Source organism: Peromyscus maniculatus, chromosome 1 (genome assembly GCF_049852395.1).
Source record: "Peromyscus maniculatus bairdii isolate BWxNUB_F1_BW_parent chromosome 1, HU_Pman_BW_mat_3.1, whole genome shotgun sequence".
Taxonomy (NCBI): domain Eukaryota; kingdom Metazoa; phylum Chordata; class Mammalia; order Rodentia; family Cricetidae; genus Peromyscus; species Peromyscus maniculatus.
The window spans coordinates 67,863,568-67,891,286 of NC_134852.1; the positions used below are offsets into that span (position 1 = coordinate 67,863,568).

The window sequence follows — 27,719 nt, forward strand, 5'->3', positions numbered from 1 at the left end:
AGTCCATTTTGATGAGAAAGCACAGTCCCAAGTGGCAGGAGCAGAAAGCTAGAAGTTCACATTTTCTTTCTCTTCTTTTCTTTTCTTTTTTAGTTTTTCACGACAGGGTTTCTCTGTGTAGCTTTGTGCTCTTTCTGGAACTCACTCTGTAGACCAGGCTGGCCTTGAACTCAGAGAGATCTGCCTGGCTCTGCCTCTCGAGAGCTGGGATTAAAGGCGTGCACCATCACTGCCCAGCGAAGTTGACATTTTCAACCCTGAGCACAACGCAGAGAGAGAAGTGGCAAGGGGTTTCCAATCTCAAACCCCACCCCAGTGTTGTGTTTCCGTCAGCAAAGCTCCACCACCGAAACCTCTGCAAACAGCCCCACCAACTGGGGACCAAGATTTCAAATGTCTGAGATGTTGGAAAGGGGGGCATTCTCACAGAAACCACTGCAGAGAAGAAGGATGTGTTTGCAGATGGAGCAGGATGAAAGTACACATCTTGTTTTCCTTCCTGCATTTACTCTTCTGAGTCTACCTGTTATCAATACCTTCCACATTTTTATTCATTTGTCTTTATGGACTCATTCCTCACCACCTCCTCATGAAAGATAAACCCACACTGACATGAGAAGTGCAGATACTCCTTGACTTATGAGGTAGGTCATTTTCCTACCATATGTGAAGCCCTGGATTCAATCCTAGCACTGAAATGCTACAGCCTACCTTTCCCCATTAGATCATGAGTAAAGTCAGATGTATTAATTAGAACAAACAGGACCTCGAGCGAATTCTGTATCTTACCTCAGCTTAGCAGATGGTTCTTGTTCAGCATCTGTCAAGTCCATACTAATTCCAAGAGGCATCTCTAATTCACTTTATACTTTCACATAAAAACAAGAAGCTAGGCAACACAGGACTAATTGGAGAGAGAGAGAAAATCAGATGAAAAACACCAAACAGTGAATATGTTTATACTTGACCTCAAATGTAGTTTCTCTACTTTACATGGTAAAACGGCAGCTGGTAGACTGCTTCCGCCTCCATGGTAGGAAGGCTTTCACTTTGGCTTTGGCCTTTGCGTTCTTTTCATGTGAAAAAGATATCCTAAAGTAAAGTAACACATTCACAAAATAATGCATATTACCAAACACTCACATCTTACACTTATTTCCTAAAAAAAAGGGGGGGGGGCTAACAAGGAAGAAATTTGATACTGTTAGAGGCAGCAAGAATCATGTGTATGGAAAGCTTCTATGGAATGGATTTACCCAGATACTCACTACAACTCTCCTTAGATACCAAGTATGTTTTCAGTGCCCAGAAGCAGAGAATCTCCACACAACACAACTCACTATAGACTGGCATTCGGGCACATCTTATACCAATCCTGGGAAAGAAAGACCACCGTTCAAGTTTTGCATCATAAGGGCAGAGTCTGACCTCTAGTAAGTGACAGATTTCTGTACCTCACAAGACATCCTTCTGGCTTACCTGAAGGCATCTTTGAGACAAACTGGACAGACACCTATAGGAGCTGGACACACACAAACAAACAAACAAACAAACAAAAAACCCCACGTAGCTTACTTCAAAACAGAGGCAGTGTCTGAGTATTGAAAACTAAATATTTAGAGAGTTTTTTTTTTTAAAGTCAGAAATACAGAGTGTCTCAATCAGGTTTCTGTTGTTGCAATAAAATACTGACAAAAAGCTACTTAGGGAGGAAAAGGTTTATTTCATGTTACAGCTTGTTGTCCATCATCCAGAGAAGCCATGGCAGGAACACAAGGCAGGAACCTGGAGTGAGGTAGCTGATGTAGAGTCCATGGAGCAGGGCTGGCTGCTGACTGACTTATTCCTCCTGGCTTGCTCAGTCTGCTTTTTTAGAGTACCCAGGACCACTAGCCTGGGAGTGACATTGCCTTCTGTGAACTGTGCCCTCCCATACCAAACATCAATCAGGAAAACGAACCACAGTCTTGCCCACAAGGACAATCTAGTGGGACCATTTTCTCCACTGAGGTTCTCTCTTCCAAAATGACACTAGCCTATGTCAAGTTGGTATAAAACTAGCCAGCACATAGATTCTAAGGACCATGTAGGGATATGCTGTCTGAAAGCCACAAGCTTCTGAGGCTTCAGTGTGCCACATAGATGACCACCTATGTACTTGCTGATTTGAGTGTGATGATGGTCATACACGTATCAGATCATCACTCTACATCTGATTATAGATGTCATTTAGATATTTTTATTTATTTTTTAACATTTTTTTATAAATAAGGAAAGGTACTTTGCCTTTTATAAATAAGAGAATATATGTCTCTGCACTCTGTTTGCCTGGAGACCATGGGTGGTGCCCCCCAGAGTTATATATGGTTGTGAGTGACCATGTGGATTCTAAGAATTAAACCTGGGACCTCTGGAAGTGCAGCTAGTACTCTTGAGCACTGAGCCATTTCTTAGGCTCCACTTAGATACTTTTAAATAAAAATAAGTAGGGAAAAAGAGAGTTGTGACCTTTTGGATTAATAATCTGCTTTTCATCTCTTCTGTGGCAGAATGGCACCATTTTCAGAAGAGAAAGAAGTTCATAAGAAATGTTTTTCCACATGGCATAATGGCACAGGGGCCTTCAAAGTTCTGGTCATTTGAGTGATAACCAGAAAATGATTTGGCTTCTGTTCCTCCAAAGAACCCAGAATGTGCCCATGACTAGCAATAACTTCACATGAACAATTATGAACACACAGGCTAGGTGTCTCAGCTCATCAGCAACTTACCTCCACTCCAGTGGCAAAGTCTTTCTGAAAAGTTTGTCTCAGAGATTGGAATTCATTTAGACTGGGAGAAGTTCTTTGACACTAATTTTGTGAAAAGCACCATGAGTGCTGAATCATGCCCATTTACCTGTGCATACACTTTATCTGGACCTATTTCTTAGGTAGGTGTAGTATTTCCTTCCTGTTGCCAATAGCATACTAGCACGGACTCAGAGAGTTATTATTTTAAAAGGAGGTATATTTAGGATCATGGTTATAGAGAAATAATGCTGAGGGGTTGCATGTGATGACAACAGCCTCCCTTCTGGCAGGTCCTGAGGTGGAGGGCAAGGAATCATAAGGCATAAGGTGAGGAGCATCTTTATGAGGGTGACTATTCTCTTCAGAGTGCTCCCCCTCTTCCTACTGAGCCACCTGGATTCAAGCATGGTCACTCTGTCCCAATGAGTTTCTGTAATCCTAGGTACCTGCCAATGGTTCCACCTTCAAATGCCACGTCAGGTCAAGTTTCCCTTGTAGTGCCTCACACTGGGGGTTAAATGCAAGTACATGAAGGCTTGAGTGGCACTCAGATTGCAGCCATGGGTATGTTCTCCTTGTTCCAAAACAACTTTTGTTTCAACAGTTGAAGATGTTCAATCAGCCTGAAGATGACAGGAGATACTCAACACTTGTGTAAGACTGTGGCTCCTTCTCCTAGCACAAGAAACCTTCCGAATCTGTCCTTTATACACACTCTAGGCCTCTGATTGCTGTTGATTTATTTTCCCCTTACCCAACACCCTAGATACTGATCAGTTTGTCCTGGCTGTACCTCTCCAGCTCTGCCATCTGCACTGGAACCTTGCTTGCCTCTTGCGCATTTGAAAGAGCCAAACCTACCTACACATGCATTTTACAGAGGATGGGTACACCACAGATCTGTTTCTGCCCCCCCTCCCCCCTTTTTAGATAGACATGGACTATGTGTCTCAGAATCCAGATACAACTATGGATGGAGAAATCCAGCTTTGGGATCTAGTGTTTGCTTCATCAACTACAAACAAATGCTGTAAACTGGGAGCTTCGGCAGATATGCATTTTCCTAGTTCTGCAGGCTAGACACTCAGGATCTAGTGCTTATATGGGCAATGTCTTCTGGGGATTCTGTCTTCCACTTTAAGAAGGCCCCAACCTCCTATATCATCACAGTGACTTCATGTGTGTGTCTGGCCCTAGTTTCCATTTCTAATAGGACACCAGTCCCATCGGATTAGAGCTCACCATATGATCCCACTTAAACTTTATTATCCTTTTAAAGAGGTTATCTCTGAATATAGTCATACTGGGGCTTGGGATCCATGATGTGACAAGGAGGAAAACAATTCAGTCTATCACACTGTCAATAATATTGTTGCCGAAACCAGCTACCGAGGCTAGCCAGCCTCAGACCAGTTCGGTGTACCTCAAGAGGCAGGTGGGTGTTGTCCCCACCATGCCTGCTCTGACAAGGATTCTGGCCAAATAACTCCAAATGTGGGGCCCTAGGATCCTGATAAAGAAAGGTCTCTTTAGTGGGTTGCAGTGATGTTGAATGAGGGGATGCCACAGTCTGCTTTGTTTTTCTTTCACATAACAACACAGCGTGTAATTTATAAAGAGAAAGCTATTCCTCACAGTTTTAGAGGCAGGAAAGAACAGAGTTGAGGGAGTAGATGTGAAGCAGCATTACTCCATACAGACAGCAGTGTGCTGAGGGAAAGTGTCTCTTTAGTGGGTTGCAGTGATGGCCAGCTCAGGGGTCTCTTCCTCTTTTGTCACAGAAGCTTCACCCTCATGACTCCATCTGACCATAATAACTTCTCAGTGGTTCCCCCTCCAAATACTGTTGACATATGAATTTGGGAGTTATACTTCAGCATGTCATTTAGAGGAGACATTCACATCACCATGGGGTACAATGTTTTTAAAAATTAAATATTTTAATTAAAATATATTTATATTTTCCTCCAATTCCCCCCATGCTCCACCTCAGGCCATCCCAAACTTCTGGATATATATATATCTCCTGCTGAGCCCATTCAATATTACTTGTACATGATAACATGATCATGATTTCAGGACTTACTACTTGAATAACCAGTCAGTGTACAAGCAGTGTTCATTGAAATCATGAAAACTTTCTAAACTTCTGGTCTGCAAATAGACTGGGCCATGAAAGGAGAGAGATTCGGGGAGATCGAGAGAGGAGAACCAAGAAAGGAAGACAAAAGAAGACCAAGAGAATGCTTGGCCCACAAAAGAAGAACAAGAGAGTACATGGTCAAAATGCCAAGGTCATATAGGAAGGAGAAGCTGGGGGAAGGTAAGCCCATGAGCTGGAGAAGTTTAGTGCAGAGGACCAGATGAGAAGAGTCACAGGTACCGAGTGAGCCTTGAGGACAGTATGCACTTTGGTATGCTTATAGTCACCACAGGTAGCCATCTGTCCCATTTCTTTTGGCTGTGACACAGGGGAAAAGAGGAACCTTGAAGCAAGTATAAGGAAGAGCATGTAGAAAGCTTCACGTGGAACAGCAGTACTGCAGTCCTAATTGTGACCCTGAGCACGGTGTCACCCTCTCAACCAGAGGGTGAGTCCTGGCAGGACTAGCTAGATTGTGTGCTTCCCCTGGCTGTCAGAGTACTGAGACAAAGCACCCCAAGAAATGTGAATTTCCCCAAGAATATCATTCTGAACAAAATAGAAAGTCTGGAAACCTTATGCCAGCCAGAGGGGAACTTGTCCCCAAGGAGAAAAAAAATTACAGTTTTGTCAGACCACCTTGCAAAAGAAACTATAACTGAGACAATGACCACCTCTGGCCCTCTATTGAATACTAAAGCTCATATCAGGGTCATCTAAATAGAAAGACAAAGCTATTTTAAAGATTTATTAAGATTTATTTAATATAAAACTCTTCCAATGTGGCCACATTGAATGAGTGTCCTTCTGCCTTTTACTGTTTATCAGGACTATTAGCACGGAGTGGCTAGGCCTAGCCTGTCAGGGTCCTGAAGATGGACCTGGAGTTGTCAAGGCTGACTCTGATCCTATTAACTCTGGTAACACAAAAGCAGGGCCCACCAATGCTGTGTATCTACCTAGAAGTCAAGATGATTATTCATTTATGGAATTGGAAATTTCTTATGTTCATATGTAGCATGAAATGATTGTCAAAGGGATACCTACCGCTCAATCATTATGGGGCCAATAATGAATTCAGGCTCCTGTGTGCCACCCTGGGACCTCCTCTCTGGATAAGGCTCTTCAACAAGCAAGCCTGTCCCACACACAGGGAGGAAGGCTTTCAGTGTTGATGACAGACCAGTACTTCCTGGTTTTGGTAGCTTGCCTCGACCTTACAGAGACATAGAATCTGTATCTCTGATGCTCTTCTCTTCACTACAGATGCCTTGGGTTAGCAGGAAATGTGTTCAATACAAATAATTCACAAATAATGATTTCTTCAGAAATATTTTTATGGTTTGAAAATGTGTTGCTCTGTGTGCTTAGTTTGAAAACAAGAAAAGCAAACATTTAACACCCATTCATGATTACTTATGGGTGTTATCTCTGGGCCCTGAAAGAATTAATGATTGTGAAACTTAAAGAATACTTTTAATTCAAACTTTGTGTGGTGCCACAAAGTCAACTGTGATGCTAAGTAGTTGTTAGCTTGAATTTTGCACCTAGTCAGATACCCACTTTGAAGAAGTCCAATTTGGACCATGAATCTCTCTTCTAGGCTATCTGTGGCTGTTGCTACAGTTTTTCCCTTCTTAAGAAGTCAGGTTGAAGTCATGGGCTGTTTCTCACTTTTCTCCACAGTCTTTTTCAATTTCTCCATGCTTTTGAGCAATCCTGCCCCTTCTTATTTATTCCAGTGTTCTCCATGTCTTCGTGAATCTGAAAATCCTTTGTCTGATGACTCATCAGTAGTGTTGTACAGAAGAAACCTTTATTCTTCATTAACACGGGAAATCTCTTCCTCTTTGTATTGGAAATATATCTTTTAGTTAAAAATATTTATGCTTTCAAAAAATACATATAGGACAAGGAAACATTAGGAAGTATAAGTGTATTTATTTCTATGATTATGTTGATGGTATCTTGAGTATATGTATATGCCCAAACTCATAAAATCACATGCATTGACTACATGCAGTTTTTATATCAAATACATCTTAATAAATCTTTAAAATATGTTTGTCTTTCTATTTAGAAGATGTTTCTATTGGGAAATTCTCACCTAACATCTCCTGATGGATTCACTGGAAAGAAAAGAATAAAGTTTTTTTTTAACTTTATTAAAATACTGAGTTTATTTCAGATGTATATTTGTCTCCCTACCATTTCCACATCTGACCACCACTATTACTATGTCCTATCATAACATTCCATACATACTTAAAAAAAAGTAAAGGGTGGAGTTCCATCCTTGAAAACTAAACAGGCATTTTAGACAACACATTCTTGGCAATGGAACCTGGACAACATTTATCAAACACAGTAGAGAAAGTTCTCACTTTGCATTATAAAAAGGACAGCCAGATATATCAACTGTTACAGAAATTAAGTAAGACGGAATTATTTCAAACTGTTTAAACCATTTTCTTAAAGAGACTTCCTCCACTGCCAGAGATCTTGAATAGCCTCCTGGTCAGTCATCCGGAAGCAATTCTTCACATAATTAATGAACTTGGCTTCCACTTTGGGAAGAGAACCACCTTTTTCTATACTTGCTTGCATTTTTGCCTTAATGTCTTCTACAGAACTAGGTCCTTTTGGTGTTTTAGGAGTCTTTTCCTGTTTTTTGAAAGACTCTTGACCCTTTGATCTTGGTGTTGAAGGTTTTAAGTCTTTTCCATTTTGGTTTGATTTTTGTGCATTTTTGGCTGGGGTATCTCGTACAGATTTCTTCACTGGAACTTTTTCTTCAGCTTCTTCATCATCAAAATCATCATCATCTTCATCATCCTCATCATCTTCGTCGTCATCCTCATCATCCTTGTCAAGTTTTACTTTTTTCTGCGGAACCTTGTTACCACCTCCAGGAGCAGATCGTTTTCCAGACATACTTAAAAGTTTTACATCCTCCTCATCTTCATCTTCTGACTCTGCATCTTCCTCTACAGCTACTAGGTGCTGTCCACTGATGTGCAAAGGCCCTGAACCACACTTAAAAATATGGAACGCTTCATGAATTTATGTGTCATCCTTGCGCAGGGGCCATGCTAATCTCTGTATCGTTCCAATTTTAGTATATGTGCTGCCGAAGTGAGCACAAGAATAAAGTTTTAAATAACAGGTTGAGTCAGATTTTTTTTTTCTCCTTACTTCTAATCTTACCTGATGTGGTATTTCAAAAGTTTCAAACATTTCACTGTATTAAGTGAATTAATGATGTACTAACTCAGTTACTAGTTCTTTCCCAGTGGTTTAAATGAAAGCGGTAATTATTAAAAGAAAATAATGGGAACTTAAATCCTCTTGTGTGTTGTTAAGAAAAGTACTCATTTCAAGGATCTTGACAAAATAATCCACCATGTGAGATAAAGCATAGAAACATATTTTAAATAAGCACGACTCTTTCTGTAGATGAGATGCTGTGGAGTGAGGTGTCTCAAGATCTGAGTTAGAGCAATAAGTGGCACAAATGTCATGGGAGTAACCAGACATTTTAAAGATGGGATTTAAGGACCACTCCATGAGATGGAACCCATGCCTCACTTGGGTGGCCAAAAATTTGAGGCTGGATAGTTCATGGGTCTAAGGGATAATCAAATACTATGTTTTCCTGAAGAAAATGACTCCTAAGGATATATTGCTTTACCCATAGATCAAAGCTTTTCTTAGCCTTCATCAGAGAAGTTTCTTGTATCACTGGGTGGTAATTAACACAGAGACACACAACTGCAAAGTGTGTGGAGAGTGAGAAACCTTGCAGCACTCAATTCTTAATAGGATGTTTTTATCAAACCGCTCCTGTCAAGGCTCAGGGATCTATGCAGAAGAGAAGATGGAAAGATGGTAAGAGCGAGGGGTGATGGATGACTCCAGTGAAACAGCATCTTCTAGACACAAACACATAGATGCACATATGAATTCACAGAAACTGTAACAGCACACGTAAGACCAACACAGGTTCAAGACAGACAAAATCCTAACACAGAGAAGGACAAGTGGACACAAAGCCCTGCCCCTCACCCAGAAGTGAGATGCATTTGATACCTGCTGGGAAAGGAAAATTTAATTTTCTTCAATAGAGTGCCACTAGGTATATCAGCCATACTCCAGGGAAGGCCCCATGCCCAGGAGTAGCTGGTCAACATAAAATGGAAATCAACAGATATAATGCTATTACCATAAAAACGATGGTAGTACAAAAGTCCACATGCTTAAAATAAAGAGCTTCTACCTAGGACATTAGTGATAGCAGTTTCTTAACCATCCACTAATTTACTAATTCCAGAGAAAGGCTATGAGGAGCTTAACATGTCAGTGGTGTTATAACCAGCCTGGCAGAAACAAAGATATTCTAAAGAGGCACTTATGTCTCTCAATCTGCCTATCAGATCACTGAAACAGTGGTCTCCAAAGAAATGTAAATTTCCTCAGGGATCTTATATTGAGAGAAGGAAAAGATGCTAGTCAGAAGGGGAACTTATCTCCTGGAAAGATTTCACACACTTCAAACAACTCATCAGGCCACTTTAGAAGAGAGACTGAAGCCCAGTTAATGACAGATCAGTGGTGGGTAGGACCACACCTTGACTGAACTGCTGAGATGTGGATATCCTTGGCCCTTCATTTGCTCCTTCATCCCACTTGAGGAGAGGAGGATGGACTTGCAGGGTTCACTGGGTCTCTTTGTCCCTCTTCCCAGTGTGGCCACATTGAATAAATTCCCTTATCTCTTTTATGCTTTTAATTTGTCTTTCTAATTGGCTTATTGAGGACTTGGCAGGTTATTACCCCTGTGTCGAATAACAATGTTATTGCAAACTTTGCATGTGCTGGGAGTTGGCCCCAAGAATGGCAGTGCCACTGACAATATTGAAAATGACAGTCTAGGCTCAGTGCTAGCCGAACTCTGATAGCATAAACAGAAGATTTGCTGGTGGGCAGACAAATGTCTAAAATCGACATTCCTTAGAAACTTATTGAAGTAGGTTTCTGTTTGTCAGGAAGAGCCACTACCTCCCTTATTTGCCCCTACAGCTGACTACGTCTGGCAGTGAAGTATCTAACTCCCTATTAATATATACCTACAACACATATCAAAGCCCCCATGCTAGCTCCCAGCCTATTCCAGTTTATAGATTCCCTTCCTCTGCAATCTGTCTTTTTAAAGCTGATAGATTTCTATTCTCTCTGCCCCCTGAAGAGATAGCCATGACAGTTTTGAATTTCCACAAATAACCCTTTCTTTTTGTCCATGAAGTAGTCCAGTTCTGTGGTTTCCCTGTGCCATTGCTAATCCCGAGAAAGATGAACACTTTTCTGTAGGTGTTTTTCAGCACTTCAATTACAGAATACCCGGCTTAGGGTGATTACACTTACAAAACTTCCCACTTTCCCACACTACAAGAGACACATATTAAGTGGAGGCCCTACTACAGATTTGGATCTTGATTTTGACCTTTGACCAGACTAGCTATATGTAGTATGTAGAATCATGTCTCTTGAGATGCTGGGCAGCAGTGAACGGCCTCTGTAACACTGAGAAGAGACAGTGAGTATCACAGTGAACTGTTACTGAACCATGGTGTTCTGTGGTTTAGGTGACTGAAATGCATACTCAGCTTATGATATTTTCCAGTTAGATTGAGCTCATTGGGACACAGCTGCATTGTAGTCTAAGGGATTTGTACTGTTCTAGTTGTCAGGAACGTGATAGAACTGAGTTCTAGAACTGTTAAGAGACTAGAGCATCAACCACCCAAGGGCATTACCTGTAAAGGAGGGGGATCATAATATTAAAGGGCTGGAGATACGGCTCAACAGTTCAGAGCACTGGCCGTACTTCCTTGCTCATAACTATCTGTAACCCCAGTTCTAGGGGACCTAATTCCCTCTTCTGGTTTCTGACAGCACCAGACATGAACTATACAACCCTGGGACTCTGCAGGAATTTTTTGGATCTTAGACTGAGTTCATGAGGAGATGCCATATTTATTAAAATTTTACAAGACAATGGAACCTCATCGATGCATGATGCATACTTCTGAAGTGCAGACTTCAAATCCCCATGTAACTGCCTAAAAATGAGATAACAATAGTGTTTGGCATTCCATCATTTAGAGTCACTGCTAGATTATAAATTCACCATATAGGAGCCAACCTCAGGGGAGTTGGGATCAGTGCACCAACACCCGAAAGAGGGGGATGGAGTGACATACAGAAATCTGTCCTGATTGGTTTACTTTGTCAGCTTGACACAAGCTATAGTCATCTAAGAATAGATGCTTTAATTGAGAGAATACCTCCATAAAATTGGCCTGTAGACAATTCTGTGAAGTATTGTCTAGATTAAAGATTGATGTGGGAATAACCAGCCCACTGTGAGAAGTACCACCCCTGGAACGTATAAATAAAAATGAGTAAGTTGGGGCAAAAAGTCAGTAAGCAATGTTCTTCAATGGCCTCTGCTTCAGTTCCTCCAGATTCTGCCCTGAATTTCTGCTCCTAATTCCCTCAGTAAGAGTGTGACTCGAGAGTTGTAAGATGAAATAAATAATTTCCTTCCCAAGTTGCTTGTGGTCATGGTGGTCTATGACAGCAATATAAACTTAACTGTGAAAAGACCCCATAACCACAGCAACTCTTATAAGGAAGCATTTAATTGGAATGGCTCCCTTAGAGTTTCAGAGGTTCATCATGACCCAGACTATGGCAGCATGCAGACAGATGTGGTGCTGGGTAAACAGCTGAGAGTCCAACATCTTGCAGGCAACAGGAAGGTTATTGAGACACTGGGTGGTATGCTGAGCTCAGGAAACCTTAGAGACTACCCCAATAGTGACACACTTCCTCCAACACGGCTACACCCACTCCAACAAAGTCACATCTCCTAACATTGCCACTCCCCATGAGATTATGTGAGCCAATTACATTCAGAGGCATTTATGCAACAAAATTGCTTTCTTTGAGGCTGGAGAAATGTCTCAGAGGTTAAGAGCATTGACTGCTCTTCCAGCGGTCCTGAGTTCAATTCCCAGCAACCAAATGGTGGCTCACAACCGCATGTAATGAGATCTGGTGCCCTCTTCTGGCCTGTAGTCATACATGCTGTATACATAATAAATAAATAAATAAATAAATAAATAAATAAATAAATAAATAAATAAATAAATAAATAAAAACATTTCAAGAACACAGGTGATTTTTATGTGAACTGAAGCTTGAAAACCCTGAAAGTCATGTAGCTGATATAAGCCATGAAGAGGATGGTTACATTGTCTCCCATCCACTGAGATTAAAACAATATAACAACCATGTAGGACAGTACAGTGGTTGGCTTCACATCACTATAGTGAAATACTAGAGACAGGTTACTTTTGAAGACAATGAGATCCATTTAGCTCATAGTTTGGAGTTTCAAAGTCCAAATGGCATAGTACAGGCTCTGTATCAAGAGTTGGCATTTTTCTTGGATGCTTATAGCCTTAGCTGGAGAATGGGCTGGAGTAAGGGAGTGATTCTATCTCAAGTCAAAAGTAGAGAAGACGGATGGACCAATCTTGCTTTTTCTTTACAACCTTTTTGCAAAAACAAAGATTAGGTTCTGTGAAAACTCCCTTCTCTCATTCATGTAATATCCTTACTGTCTTAAGAACTTCACAAAGTTCAGGTTAAAGGTTCTAAATGCCCCCTGTCATCCTAAAGACCAATTGTCAAGTCATAATGGACTAATATGAGATACAGACTTTGTCAAATCACAACAGACAAAAATCCAAGGATATTAAAGCACAGCCCAGTAATGGTCTCCATGGAGCCAGGAGAACTCAGACTCCTACTCTACTTGTAATAATCAGCACTGGGAAACTGTCAGTGAGTCCTGTTCTAGTATCCCTTGCTCCTAGGATTCCCATGGACTCACATCTTTTCTGCCTGGCTATTGTGGGCATCTGAAGGTATAATCTGGAAAGGTGCACAACTGATTACAAGCATTTAGATCAACTGACTTAAGCAGCAAGTTTAGTGGCAGTTATGTGGTGGGGTTCAGAATGGAAACATCACTCACAGTAAGAACTGCACAAGGGAAGTTGAGAGTTTTGCTTTCTGGGTCAGTCCTGCCTGCCCTGTGGGTGAGCCTCATAGGAATCAGCATCATCAATGACTGTATAGCAAGGAATCAATGTAGTAGGAATGGATTATACAGTTTTAATATCAAATGTCTGTGTTATACAGCTTCATGTACCCTATTCCACAACCTTTACTATGTAGATGAGAGGCATGGCATGGACAGGCACTGTCTGAAAGACTTCATTCAGTCATTATGCTATCAAGAGGATAGGATTCTATATTCTTTGATGGGCTATTAATTGATTCCATATTGCTTTTGTATTTCACTAAACAAAGATTTTAAGAGGCCTTTATTTTGAACTGAGCTCTTGTACTGAACCCAGTAAACCAAATTAGACCAGAACAGAACACATGTGCAAAGTGCCATTGATTAAAATTTTCCCTAAAAATAGAATGTTCACAACCATCAATTAATGAAAGCCTAGTTTACCTGGCTATTAACTTTATAAAGAAAATGCTTTTGAAGCAACCAATCTTTCTCCCCTAATTTCTGCTTTCTTTAGACACAAAGTCAGTCTCCAGTGTTCAGCTCATCAGAACAATTCCAGGACTTCAAAGAAAATGAACTAGGCCTTTAAAGTTGGTGTAATTTTGGCCTTTGATTCTGTCTAAGCTGACCCTTCAAGTCCCAAGTGGAAACTGAAGAAATTTCTTTGTGTCTCCCCTTGGAGAGACATGATAACCTGTAGAAGCTCTGGAATTCACAAATGGCTTCTGCAGTTTTCACTTTACAAATATTCATGTTAGTACCCAAGGAAGGACACCAAAGTTCAGAAAGATCAATTAACTTGTCAAGTTCATCTAGGCTGCAGCTGAGTTAGAATTCAGAACTATGGACTCAAAGCCTACATCATTTTTTAAGTATATTATCTCAGTAACCAGCTGAATGTTATTTCAACTTGTATCATAGCAAAATGGTAACCCAAATACTAAAGAGAGAGTTCCAGATAAGATGACAGATTGGAAGCTACATCTGAACAACTGATGAATAGTGACAGCTAGGTGAATTAGGATAGGAGCTGCTGTATCACTGGGCTGATCTTCCCTCTGACTCAATGACCCATTGATCAGCATTTACTTCATTCATCAGCAGGCTCTTTCCATGAATGGATTCAGCACATGCCACTGTTGCAATTCTTGTTGCAGTTGCAGTGACCGTAGCTGCCATAGCTATCCTGCAGATTTCCTTAAATATCTGTGGGTGAACTGCCTACTAAAGTAGCACAGCCAGTGACAACCACAAATGATGGACCCTATGATCTGCCACTACTGTAAGCCACTCTAGCTGCCTACAGCCACAGGCCTGTAGCCACATCAGCAGCCATCCTGCAGATCAGCATTGTTACCTGCCAGTGGGCTACACAAGAGTGCAGCACCAAGAATTTTAAAGAGAAATAGATTTGTGAGCTAGTCTATTCAATGATGTAACCCAGATTCAGAAAGACAAATATCCTATGTTCTCTCTCAGGTGTAGATCTACACCCATATGTGTGTGGTTCATGAAACTATAACAGGGATCGTGAGAGGAGGAGAGAGGTGTTGAAAGAGGGGAAGGACAATAGAACACATGAGACATGAATGGAAAGAAACTTACAGGGAGATGGGTACAAGGTAGAAGGAAGGGTAAGAGAAGTAGGAGAAAGTCAACAAAAATGTGTTTGAACATTCCATAATGAAACCTAATATTTTTAGATACTAATTTAAAAAATACAATATTTTTAAAATACTCAAGAAATATAGAGACTCTCCAGGGAGTAAGAATAGGTTAAAAAGAGGAAGTTAAAGCCAGGCGTTGGTGGCGCACACCTTTAATCCCAGCACTCGGGAGGCAGAGGCAGGTGGATCTCTGTGAGTTCGAGGCCAGCCTGGGCTACCAAGTGAGTTCCAGGAAAGGAGCAAAGCTACACAGAGAAACCCTGTCTCAAAAAAAAAGGAGGAAGTTAAAGACAAATAAGAGGAATATAAACCCAGGAAATAATAAATAATAAGTCCCATTAGTGTTGAGACAGGACTAGCTGCCACTGAACTAGGCTTTCTGTTGCAAGAAAAATTCCTTCATCTACAAATATCATGTTTGTGATGATTAATACTTATTGTTAACTTTATAGGAAATGTAATGAGTCAGAAAAAAACAGGTAAATGCATGCTTCTTCAGACTAAGTTAGCCTCTGGACATACACGTGAGGAATTACCTTCAGCCTGTTGAGGTATAACTAACTACCGTAATGGACAGTGGCATCATTGACTGGATCTGGGTCTAGAGCTGCACAAGAAAGCAGCAACCTAGCTGAGTACAGACAATCACTGAACTTTCCTTGCAGATCCCAGACACAGTGAGACCAGCCACCTCAATGATTTCCCTACTATGATGAACAGTGCTCTGCATCTATGAGTCAAAGTGAATCCTGATCCTTTCTCACTTAAATATTTTGTCAGGATATTCTATCATAGTAAAAACAAATACTTGATACATAAAATTGGCACCAAGAGTCAGTTTGTTGCCATGATAAATTTGGCCATGTGGCTTTTAGACAGTTAGCTTGTGAGAGGAGTATGGAAGAATTTGTAACTTCTCATGTGAAAAGCTCTTGAATACTACAAGAAGAGATTAATTGGTCATTCTTGTGGAAACTTGAAAGACAAGAATGCTGAGACAAACTTAGACAGTGGGCACCTAGCTTGTGAGGTTTCCAAGGGTAAGGAAGACTTTTCAGAGCCAGGCTAGAGACCATTCACTTTATATTCTGGAAAGGAATTTGGCTGCATTCCGCCCTTGTCCTCAGAACTTGAGTGAAGGTGAATGCAGGAGTAGTAAACTAATTTGTTTCACAGAGGAAATTTCAAGATAGAACATCCAGGATGTGACACAAGATAGAACATCCAGGATGTGACATGGTTACTGCATCATGCTCACTTTTAGATCTAGCATGATGTAGAAGGAAAAGATTTTTAAAATGTAAAGTTTTGCCAAAAAGAATGTACAACCAAGGCTAAAAAGTTTATGTGATGATCGTGCAGATGACAGAGTATCTATAATTATGAAGAGAAACCTTATTATCTTTAGTAAGATAATAAAAAGATGCTCTGAAGGCAACACTCCAAGTAGCAAAGGCTAGTGAGAATGCATTTTTGTGAAAATACAAACTCATTGGAAAGGAACGAGCCTTCACTGAGACAGAGAGACTGCCACATAAGGGGTCCCTGCTCCTCAACAGCAGCTGCCTAGGGAACACAGATGCTGATGCAGCTGTCATCCAAGATGGTGGCCAAACACCACCCTGAACTGGCATCAGAATTTGGCAACATTGTCCAAGTGGTGCTGGTTTTGTGGGCATAAAACAGACAAGATTGAGGGGTCAGGAATTCTTGCACCATTGTTCCAGAGAGCTGCAAAGGCCATGCAGTGTAGCAGAGTTAGAGTCACCAAAAGGAGACCCCAAGAAAAAAACATACGAAGTTGTATGGTAAAATCCAAGTTGCAATGGAGACCCTAAGATATTGAAATTATAAGGACCATGTGACATCTGTCAAGAAAAACTTCAGGAATGGAATGGGCCTGGACTAAGTGAAAGGTTTTGTATGCCACAGGTAGTTGTGCTGGAGGAGTGGGGTTACCCAAGCTACATGGAGCTCAAAATATTCCATCACAGTCCAGATGCCAGATTAAGATTCAGGATTTGGTGGTTTCTCTGTTGGGTTTGGTCTTTGTTTGGTCTATAACTCTCTCCTGTACTCCTACCCACCCCCTTCCTTTTGGAATAGAAATGTTTCTTCTGTGCCATTTCATGTTGGAAGTGTGGAACTGGATTTTATGTTCTAGGAGTTCACAGTTTGCATTGAGTCTCAGGTGAGATTTAGACTTAGACGTTTTAGACAACATTTGAGTTGTTAAAGACTGTGGGGACTTTTGAAATTTGAGAGGATATATTTTTCTATTATAATATGGCCACAATATTATAGAGGCAAATGATGAAAAGCTGTAGATTAAAAGTGACGTGTTTCACTATCAAGTTGACAAATGATAGACTTTTGATGGTAAGTATTGATTGTCAACTTGACAGGATCTGGAATCACTTATGAGACAAGCCTCCAGGCATGCCTGTGAGGGGTTATTTAGATTATGTTAGCTCTGGGCATGTCTGTGAGATTTTTATCTCAATTAAGATAATTGAGGTTGCCACCACCACCCCAACTAGTCCCCAGCCCTGCTGGCCTCTGACCCCAACCCCACTGGACTACTGACACTGAGTCCCAGACCACACCAGCCAGAACTGATGATTAACTTGCCTGCCAGCAGAACTGCACTCCTCCCTGGAAGTCTGTCCCTTGGGACCCTCCCCCAGATCCATGCTGTGGTGATATATTGTGTCCCCCAATATATCGTGTACCCTAATAAAACTTATCTGGCATCAGAGAACAGAACAGCCACTAGATTAGATATAGAGGCCAGACAGTGGTGGCACACACCCTTAATCCTAGCGTTCTGGAGGCAGATATCCATCTAGATCTCTGTGAGTTCAAGGGCACACTGGAAACAGAGCCAGGCATGGTGGCACACACCTTTAATCTTAGCACTTGAGATCTCATGTCTTTGCCTGGAAAAGACACACGCCTTTAATCCCAAGAAGTGATAGCAAGAAGCAGAAAGGTATAAAGCTTGAGGACCAGGACCTAGAGGCTTTTTTAGCAACAGTTCAGCTGACATTCATTCCAGTGAGGACTCAGAAGCATTCAGTCTGAGGAAAGAAGATCAACGGAGGAGTTGGCGAGCTGAGGTTGGCTGTGGTTTGTTCTATCTCTCTGAGCTTTCAGAATTTACCCCAATATCTAACTCCAGGCTTTTTTTTAAAAAATTAAGACCATTTAATTTACCCATCCCTGTCCCTCTGCTGGGCCCTCTGACAAACCTCAGAAGACTTCTGCCAAGTAGGCCCAGGCCACACAAGCCAGAAAGAGTGAGTGACCTTGCTGCCAGTGAAACTGTATCCCTCCCTGAATTCTGTCCTTTGTGATACTTCCCCAGGGCCATGCCATCCCAGCTTGTCCCTAGCCTCATTGCTATTGGGCTCTTTCCCCAACTGAAAAGAAGTTCTGCCACTGAGGTGCAGACCACAACAGCCAGAACAGGTAAATGACCTCTTTGTCCTGTGGTCCACTCTCTCCCATCTCAGCACCAGCACCACCAACTCTTGAGGAATCCCGCTATTCTGATGCAGCCCACACCAGTGGACAAGTGAGTGAGTGACCCTCCTGCCAGCTAGACTGCTGCCACTTCCTGGGTTCTGCTCCCCCAAGACTCACACAGCTACTCAGCTCCTCCTAGTTCATCATTCTCCCCATGCCCAGCCCTTCCCCAGAACTCTGGAAGACTCAATAAGCCCAGACACAGACCATACCAGTTGGAAGAGCAGATGTCTTAGGCCCAGGTACAATCCACACTAGTCAGAAAAATATCCCTAGCACTCTGCCAGAGGCCAGACTGGCCCTGGGTGTCCTAAAAGAAGACTCAGGCTATACCGGAGGCCAGGCTGGATCTAAAGACTCAAGCAGTCTTTCACTTTACCAGAGGCCAGATCCAATCAAGGGACCCAAGGCCACCAAAACCCCACTGGAGACACCCTACTGGACCTGAAGACTTACCAGTCACCAGAACCTTTGGCCACTTAGGCTAGAAGACCAGAGAGGAAACGGAAGCCAAGGAACAAAACACCCATCCAGCAAAGACAAACATATGAATCAATACCTAGACCTATAGTCATCCCAAATCCAGATGCATAAATGCCAGCCTAAGAACACAACTAAGAACAGAAAGGGCAATACGTCACCAACAGAACCCAGCTATCCTATGATACATGACTTCAACATTCTAACCCAGCTGAAGCACAAGAAAACAACCTTTGTGAAGATGATAGAGGTCCTTAAAGAGGAAATAAAAACATCCTTAAAGAAATTGAGGAAAAGACAAACGAAAAATCAGAGGACATCAATAAATCTCTTCCTGAATGTCAATACAACAAAGAAAAAAAAAAAACAAAGAGTCAAGGGAAACACATAAAACTATTCAAGACCTGAAAATGGAAAAGAAAACACTGAGTGAATTCTAGAAATGAAAAATCTGGACAAGCAAACAGGAACTACAGATGCAAGCATCACCAACAGAATGCAAGAGATGGAAGAGAGAATCCAGGCATTGAAGATATGATAGAGGAAATAGATTCATTGTCAAAGAAAATGTTACATCTAAAAAGATTTCTAACACAAAACATCCAAGAAATCTAGGACTCTATGAATAGACCAAACCTAAGAATAATAGGAATAGAAAAATGTTGAGGGATATTTATTTACACTGAGCAAAGATGTGTCATTCTGGTTGGCTTAATAAAGAGCTAAATGGTCAATAGCTAGGCAAGATAGAATAAGTAAGACTTCTGGGGAAAGAGAGGAATTCTGGGAAGTAGAGAGACAGAGAGACACAAGAGACACAGAGAGAAAGCCAGATGTACAGAAAGGAGAGATAAAAAAGCCATGTGGCAGAATGTAGATTAATAGAAACAGTTTAATTAACTTATAAGAGCTAGTTGGGAACAAGCCTAAGCTAAAGGCCAAACTTTCATAATTAATATTAAGTCTCCATGTCATTATTTGTGGGCTAATGATCACAAAAGAAAGTCCAACAAGAAAGACTAACTACAGAAGAAGAAGAATCCCTGCTCAAAGGAACAGAAAATATGTTCCACAAAATCATAGAAGAAAAAATTCCCAATCTAAAGCAGGACATACCTATAAAGGTAAAAGAAGTTGACAGAACACCAAATAGATGGGACCAGAAAAAAAAATCCCCTTGCCACATAATAATCAAAATAATAAACATATAGAATAAAGGAAGAATATTAAAAGCTGCAAAGGAAAAAGCCAAGTAACACATAAAGGCAGAGACATCAGAATCACACCTGACTCCTCAATAGAGACTCTAAAAGCTAGAAGAGCCTGGACAGATGTCTTGCAGACTCTTAAAGACCATGGATATGGATACTAGCCCAGATTACTATATCCAGCAAAACTTTCATTCACCATAGATAAAGGAAAATTAGATATTTCATGACAAAGTCAAATTTAATCAATACCTAAAAACAAATCCAGCCCTACAGAAGGTACTAGAAGGAAAACTACCACCTAAGGAAGTTAGCTACATCCATGAAAATATTGGCAATAGATAATCCCACACCCAAAAATGCAAAGATTGGAAACACACAGAGAGAGAGAGAGAGAGAGAGAGAGAGAGAGAGAGAGAGAGAGAGAGAAACATACTCACATAACAACAACAACAACAAAATAACATTAATTAACAGTCATTGGTCATTAATATATCTCAATATCAATGGACTTCATTTACCAGTAAAAGATACAAGCTAACATAATGAATATAAAATCAGGATCCATCCTTCTGTTGCAAACAAGAAATACACCTCAACATCAAAGGTAGACATTACCTCAGAGTAAAGGGTTGGAAAAAAAAATTCCAATCAAATGGACCTAATAAGTAAGCTAGTATAGCTATCCTAATATATATAAAAATAGACTTCAAACCAAAATTAATCAAAAGAGATAGAAAAGAACACTTCATGTTCATCAAAGGACAAATCCACCAAGATAATATCTCAATTTTGAACATCTAGGCCCCAAATACAAGGGCACCCACATTTGTAAAAGAAACATTACTAAAGCTTAAATCACATATCAAATTCCACACATTAATGGTGGGGGACTTCAACACCCCACTCTCACAAATGGATAGGTCATCCAGACAGAAACTGAATAGAGAAATAGCAGAACTAACAGATGTTATGACTCTAATGAACCTAACAGATATCTACAGAATGCTTCACCCAAATATTAAAGAAATAAACCTTCTTCTAAGCATCTCGTGGAACCTTCTCCAAAACAGACTACATACTTGGTCACAATACAAGTTTTAACAGATTAAAAAAATGGAATAAGCCCATGGATTTTATCAGATCACCATGGATTATAGTTGGAATTCAACAACAACACAAATGACAGAAAGTCTACAAACTCATGGAAACTGAACAATGCTCAGTTGAATTACCACTGGGTCAAAGAAGAAACAAACAAAGAAATTACAGACTTCCTAGATTTCAATGAAAATGAATGCACAGCATACCCAAATTGATGGGACACTATGAAAGCAATGCTAAGAGGAAAGTTCATCACACTAAGTGCCTGTATAAAGAATTTGGAGAAATCTCGTACTAGTGGCTTAACAGCACACCCGAAAGCTCGAGTACAAAAAGAAGCGGATACACCCAACATGGCAGGAAATAATGAAACTGAAGACTGAAATCAATAAAAGAGAAACCAAGAGAACAATACAAAAAAAATCAATTAAACAAAGAGCTGGTTCTTTGAGAAAATCAATAATATAGACAAACCCTTACCTAGCCTAACTAAAAGGCGGAGAGAGAATATCCAAATTAACAAAATCAGAAACAAAAGGGGGACATAACAATAGACACTGAGGAAATCTAGATAATCACTAGTACAAAAACTGTACTCCACTAAACGGGAAAAATCTCAAAGAAATGGACACATTTCTTGAGAGACACCACATATTAAAATTAAGTCAAGATCAGAGAAATACTTAAAGAAATGTTCAACATCCTTAGTAATCAAGGAAATGCAAATCAAAAGACTGAGACACCATCTTACACCTGTCAGAATGGCTAAAGTCAAAATCACAATGACGGCTTATATTGGAGAGAAGTGGAGTAAGGGAAATATTCCTCTACTGCTGGTGGGAGTGCAAACTTGTATAGCCACTTTGGAAACCAATATGGCTATTTCTCAGAAAACTGGGAATCAATCTACCCCTGGACCCAGCTATTCTACTCTTGGTCCTTTACCCAGAGGATGCTCAATCATACCACAAGGGCACTTGCTCAGTTGTGTTCATAGCAGCTTTACTAATAGCAAGAATATGGAGGCAACCTAGATATCTCTCAATTGAAGAGTACATAAATAAAATGTGGTATATTTACACAATGGAGTATTACTCAGCTGTTAAAAATAATAACATCAGGAATTTTGAAGGCAAATGGATAGAGCCAAAAAAAATTGCCCTGAGTGAGATAACACAGACCTAGAAATATAAACATGATGTGTAATCACTTATAAGTGGACATTAGCTGTAAATTAGAGGATAGCCCATGCTACAGTTCACATTCCCCAGAGAGGATAGGTAAAAAGAAGGGCCCAAGGGGGACACTCAGATATCCCTGGGAAGGGAAAATAGAAGAGACTTCCTGGGTCGACGCGGGTTAGGTGTGGATGGGGACTTGAGGGATCAGGGTTGGGGGTGGATGGAGGGGGAGAGTGCTGAAAGAGGTGCCTGGAAAGTGGGAGAGGCATTTAGGGATCAGGTAGACACCTGATGCAAGGGAAACTCCCACAAATCTACAAGGATGACCCCAGCTAAGACTCCTAGCAAGAGTGGATTTGTAGCCTGAACTGGCCCTCCCCTGTAATCAGATTGGTGCCTAGCCCAATTGTCCTCAGAAAGCCTGCATTCAGTTGATATTCAGTTGATAAAAACAGATGCAGACCCACAGCCAAACATTAACCTGAACTTGGGGAATCCTGCTGAAAACAGGGAAGAAGGAATGTAGGAGCCAGACTACATCTAGGTCAAGGACATCACAAGAAAACCCACAGAAACAACTTATCTGGCTCATAGGAACTCAGAGTCTGAACCAACAACCAGGAATCCTGTATAGGACCATCCTAGGCCCTCTTCATAAGTGTGACAGTTGTGTAGCTTGGTCTTCTTGTGGGACTTCTAACAATGGCAGCAGAGGCTGTCCTTAATGCTTTGGTTGGTTCTTGGGAACCTATTCCTCATACTGGGTTGCCTCCCCCAGCCTTAATACAAGGGGAGGTGCTTAGTGTTAGCACAACTTGATATGCCATGTTTTGTTGATACCCATGGGAAGCCTGTCCCTTTCTGAACAGAAACAGAGGAGTGGATTGAGGGGGGCAGTGGAGGGGACATGAGGGAAGAAATGGGAAAAGAGGAGTGAATGGAAAATTTGGTTGGGATGTAAAATAAATAAACAATTTGTTAAAAAAGATAATTGAGGTTAAAGTTCAACTTAAAAAACATGGCCCCAGGATTTTATCCTCAACTACAAAATAAGGAGAAAGCTAGCTGATTCTAAATTTCTGTCATTTTCTCCTCCCTGATCGTGAACACAAGATAGCCAACTGACTCAACCACTTCTCTGTCATGATGGACCATATGCTAAAGCTGCAAACCAAAACAAATGCTTCCTCCTCTACATTGTTTCTATAGGGGCTCTTTACCACAACATTAAGACAAGCATGCTTGTTTAGGGTTTTCATTTATCATCACAAAGAAATGAAGTATTCGCTCTCAAATTACCCTAAGCAAAAGCAACCCACATCATGTTTACCATATCTTTCAGAATTAGTATAAGCCCCTAATGAAGGTCTAGGGAGTGTTCCTGGAAAACCCCTATGCTCCCCTGAGTGTATACCTTTACCTAATGATAAATTTCATGCTGACCCTTTACATAGTTTGAGTAAAAGTTCTTCCATATTAGTTAGTACCTACCACTTATCAGTTCAGAGTCCTCATCTTCTCATACTCCAGGTAGTAAGTGATCACCCTGACCTTAAATTTAGGTCAGTCTAATCATGCTACCCCTTGTCTCTTGTAGCAATTTACCATTGACTGACCTGACCCCTTCCTACTCAATTAAATTTCCCCACATGCCCATGCTATTTGGGAGCTGAGTACAGATTTTTCCCTCCCTCCTTTCCATCCAGTACCCCCCCCCCATTTCATCACTACTGCTCCCCCTCCATTGTTATTCAGAAATAGATAGGCCTCCCATGGATATCTACAAAACATGTCACATACAGTTGTGGTAAGACTAAGCAACTTCCCATGTGTTAAGGTTGGGTAAGGTGATCCAGTATGAGAAGTAAGGTCCCAAAAGCCAGTAAGAGTCAGAGACAACCTCTCTTCTCACTGTTTGGAGTCCTACAAGAGGACCAAGCTACATTACTGCCACATGTATGCAGAGTGCCTAGGTCAGTCCCATGAAGGCTCCCTGGTTATCAGTTCATCTCTGTGAGCCCCTATGAGCCCAGGTTAGTTGATTCTGTGAGTTTTCTTGTGATGTCTTTGACACCTCTGGCTCCTACAATCCTTTCTCTTCTACAGGATTCCCGTTATTTGCCTAATGTTTGGTTGGGAATCTGCATCTGTTTCCATCAGTTGGTGGATGAAGCCTCTCTCATGACAATTGGGCTAGGCACCAATCTGATCACAGGAGATGGCCAGTTCAGGCTAGGCATCCACTGCATGGTGGGGATGCAAATCCTCTTCCTAGCTAAAGCTTGTGCTTTCTTTCCTAGAGGCTATCTTTCTAGGGAGTGGTGGATAAGACAAACGATGGAACAGCAAAGCCTGCCTCCTCTCTCTTCTCCCCTTCTCTTACCCCCTCTATCTACCTCCTACTTTCTTCCACCTCTTCCTTCCTCTTCTTCTCTCTCTTCTCCCCTGTTTTCTTTTCTCTCTCTGCCCCCCCAGATAGGGTGTCTCTATGAAGCTTTGGAGCCTGTCATGGAACTTGCTCTGTAGACCAGGGTTTTTAGTTTTGTTTGTTTGTTTTTGTTTTGTTTTGTTCTGTTTTAAGAAAGAGAAATAACATGGAGTTATGGTAGGGAGGGAGAAAGTATGGGTCTAAATATGTCACATGAAAATTAAAAAAAAAATAGCCAGCAAATGCTCTAGCCCTGAGTGTATTCAGATTTTCCACAAGAAAACAGATTACTTTTCACCTTTTCTGCCCCTCAGGATCCAGATCTTTCACTCCACAATAATTTGAAAAATTAGTTTTACATCTTTAAACTGAGCTACAGTGGTAATGTCCACCATGAGAAAAAGATGCATATTTTTTTTTTCAAAACGACTTCCATTTGCACCTGCTGTGGCTGCGTGAGTATATACCTCTGTGCCAGGCCCCATTTCACTTCCCACAAATGCTTTCATGCCTGTATAATTCCATGATCCAAAGCCTGCAGGGACAAAGCTTTGAATTATGCCTTATATCACACTATGATTGCATATAACCTCAAAAGAGGGAATAGCTTTTATAACATTCTTTTTTCAGTATTACATGTAAGAGTGGATGGAGGAGAAGACCAGAATAGCTGGTTGATAAGATGTGAAATTTTACCATAGCTCTGTGTTGTTTGCAAGAGAACAATTCCAAGATATTGGCTGGTTCCCATTGTTGAATCTTGGCTACACTAGGACTTTCTTTCTTAAATATATAAATATATAATTGAATTAGATTTATAAATTTCACATGGTGAGAAATTGACAAAAATAATTAATGGCAGTATTATTAATTATAATAATTGATTATAACAGTGGACTATGATAAAAGTCATTGAGTGCTCCCTCCCTCCCTCCCTCCCTTCCCCCTCCATCCCTCCCTCCTTCTCTCCTTCCCTCCCTCCCTCCAGGACATTGTGCTTCAAGGTACTCAGAAAAGCATCTGACTTAAAACTTAAGAACTGCTTGTTTTGAAAACATTTTCCTTACTATTTTCCAACCTCAGCTGGTTGCCAATAACCCAAACTGTAGAGAACAGAGCATCAGATAATGGGTAATAGACTATTTCATTGAATTTTTTTTCTTTAAAGAAGCACAAAGGGGCATAGGTCACCCTCACTTGTAGCAACTCACTTCTTTGTCCCAGCTGTGGTTCTCAGTTTCATCTTTTAAGGTGGCTGCTATGGCTGCAAATGCCACAGTCCTCTTTCCAACAACGGTGGAGGAAGGAAGATGGAAGTGCACCTCAAACAGGCACCTGTTTCTTTTAGAAAGCTCTGACTCTTCTGTTCATGGAAGCCACTGATAAAACTAAAAGCAGGGGGAACACACACTGTGGTATCGATGTTTTCGTTTTTTACATATCTCTTTTTATTGGGTCAGACTTCTTACCTCCACTCAGTCATGCATGGAATATCTAAAAAAGCAGGGATGCCTGACCTGTTTGATCCTCCTTCAAGGCTGAAGGCACAGAATGTGGTGGTAATCTAATTGTACTGAAATGTGATTTTGATTGTATGTTAATAAATAAAGTTGCCCGGGGGTCAGAGCTATTAGAGCCATAGCAAGAGTGTGGCGGTGGTGGCACACGCCTTTAATCCCATAGATCTCTGTGTGTTCAGGGATATAGCCAGCATTGGAGACATATGCCTTTAAGACCTAGGGGGCTGTACATTCAGACAGTGATGAGGCAGTCACGTGTTTGTGTTTACAACCAATGAGAAGGCAGAACAAAATACTTTAAATAGACGAACAGACAGGAAATAGAACCCTCATTCGGGAAGCTGGGACACCGCAGGCGGAAGGGTGAGATTTTAGCTCTGAGCTCTGACCTCTCGGCTTTCTCTTTTGCATTGTTTCTGTGTTTCTTATTTAATAAGACGGTTGGTTACATCAATAACAGAATAACCTGGGCATCTTATCATTAGCTTTCAAAAATATTCAGACACTCCCCAAAGGAGGACAAAAGTCTTGGTGTTGTTCTAACTTGTGCTATGCTTTGACTGTAAATTGTGCCCCATAGGTTCACTTGTTTGAACACTTGGTCCCAAACTGGTAGAACTGTTTTGGGAAGGCTGTGGGAACTTTAAGAGCTGGAGCATCACAAAAGGAAGTAGGTCACCAGGAACGGGCCTTAAGGTTTTATGTCCAGCCTCACTTTGTGTCCACTCTCTGCTTCTGCTCTATCAAGATGTGAGCCTGCTGAACAGTCCCATTTTACATCCTCACTGACACCAGTCACCATGCCTTCCCCTCCATGACTGGCTGTATCTCCATCCAACTGTCTTTATCTTTAAATAACTTTTTGTCTGGGCTTCAGTTATAGCAAGGAGGAAAGCCACATACACCTTGGACTCTAAGGAATAACTGAGTTTCAGAAGCAATCATCCCATGGGAACTCTCTTGTCTCCTGGGCAACAAGGACTTCTGTAAACCATCCCCTAGAGCCATAATAAAATGATAGTGATGAACCTGTTATTTAACTCTACCAGGACTGATGGGTAACACAGGCCTCTTGCCCTCTTCCCTAACTCTATTTTCGTGTTTAAAGCTCATGTCAGTACCCCAATGGTGGACTTAGAGTCTATGAACCCCTTTATTGATTCTTCTTCCTAAGGTGGCCTTCCTTTGCCTGTTAGGATCTCTTTATCTCATTTTCTAGCATCCTGTCACCAACAGCCAACACAAGTCTGTTGTGCCTCCTGGAGCTGAAGTGCTTGCTTAAAACTCTGGTAAACCTTTTCTCGGAGCTGACATACAACCCAGAGCATTGCCCAAATACCCGGAGGACTTGATAACACTTCCCATTATATCGTAGGATAATAAACCTGGTCACAGGTTTTATCAAATCATCTGTAAAATTAAGGCTCTTAAGTAGAAGAACCAACAGGCACATCCCTGTTCATTCCTGATTTAAAATAGTATAGTGGATAATGAGTTTTATTTAACTGCACAC

The 27,719-nt window shown here is 41.1% G+C and overlaps 1 non-coding gene and 1 pseudogene across 1 annotated transcript; both read right to left on the reverse strand.

Annotated features, from left to right (window-relative positions):
• Window positions 1-7,391: 7,391 nt before the first annotated feature.
• LOC143269819 (nucleophosmin pseudogene) overlaps window positions 7,392-27,719 on the reverse strand; it is an 85,549-nt pseudogene continuing 65,221 nt past the window's right edge.
• On the reverse strand, window positions 7,975-8,078 carry LOC121826921 (U6 spliceosomal RNA). Its single transcript, XR_006069082.1, has one exon. It is a non-coding gene; the product is annotated as a U6 spliceosomal RNA (small nuclear RNA).